Below are 796 nucleotides of genomic sequence, written 5' to 3' on the forward strand. Positions count from 1 at the left end.
ATGTCTTCTTTATTTATTGATCCCTTTATTATTATATAATGCCCTTTTTTGTCTCTTATTATTGCCTTTGTTTTAAAGTCTATTTTATCTGATAAATGTCGCTACCCTGGCTTTTTTTTTCATTTCCATTTGCTTGAAGTATCTTTTCCCATCCCTTTACTTTCAGTCTGTGTCATTTGATCTGAAGTGGGTCTCTTGTAGACAACATATGCATGGGTCTGATTTTCTTATCTATTCAGTTATCCTATGTCTTTTGATTGGAGCATTTAATCTGTTTACATTTAAAGTAATTACTGATAGTCCATGGCCATGCCACTCTGAACAAGCCTGATCCCATCTGATCTTGGAAGCTAAGCAGGGTTGGGCCTGGTTAGTACTTGGATGGGAGACCACCTAGGAAAACCAGGTGCTGTAGGTGTAAAAAATAAAAAATAAAAAAATAATAATAAGGGATTGTAAGCTGACAAGGTGCTTGCAATCTATGAGGTCAACCAAGGGTTGCTTTGCCTAAAAAGAAAGAAAGAAAAAAAGAAAAGGAAGGAAGGAAAGTTGGAAGGAAGGAAGGAAGGAAGGAAGGAAGGAAGGAAGGAAGGAAAGGAAGGAAAGGATGGAGGAAAGGAAGGAAGAAAGAAAAAGAAAGAGAAGAAGGAAGGAAGGAAAGAAGATAGAAAGAAAAAAATTAATTACTGATAGGTTGATAGGTACATAGTTAACTGCCATTTTATTATTCTTATTTGCTATTTTTTTTCCCCTTCTCTTTTTACAAAAGTCTCTTTAACATTTCTTGTAATACTAG

General features: G+C 35.1%; 1 pseudogene; it reads left to right on the top strand.

Annotated features, from left to right (window-relative positions):
• Positions 1 to 299: 299 nt before the first annotated feature.
• On the top strand, positions 300 to 418 carry LOC112474677 (annotated as a pseudogene).
• The last annotated feature ends 378 nt before the right edge of the window (positions 419 to 796 follow it).

Source organism: Pteropus alecto, unplaced genomic scaffold (assembly GCF_000325575.1).
Source record: "Pteropus alecto unplaced genomic scaffold, ASM32557v1 scaffold7, whole genome shotgun sequence".
NCBI classification, from domain to species: domain Eukaryota; kingdom Metazoa; phylum Chordata; class Mammalia; order Chiroptera; family Pteropodidae; genus Pteropus; species Pteropus alecto.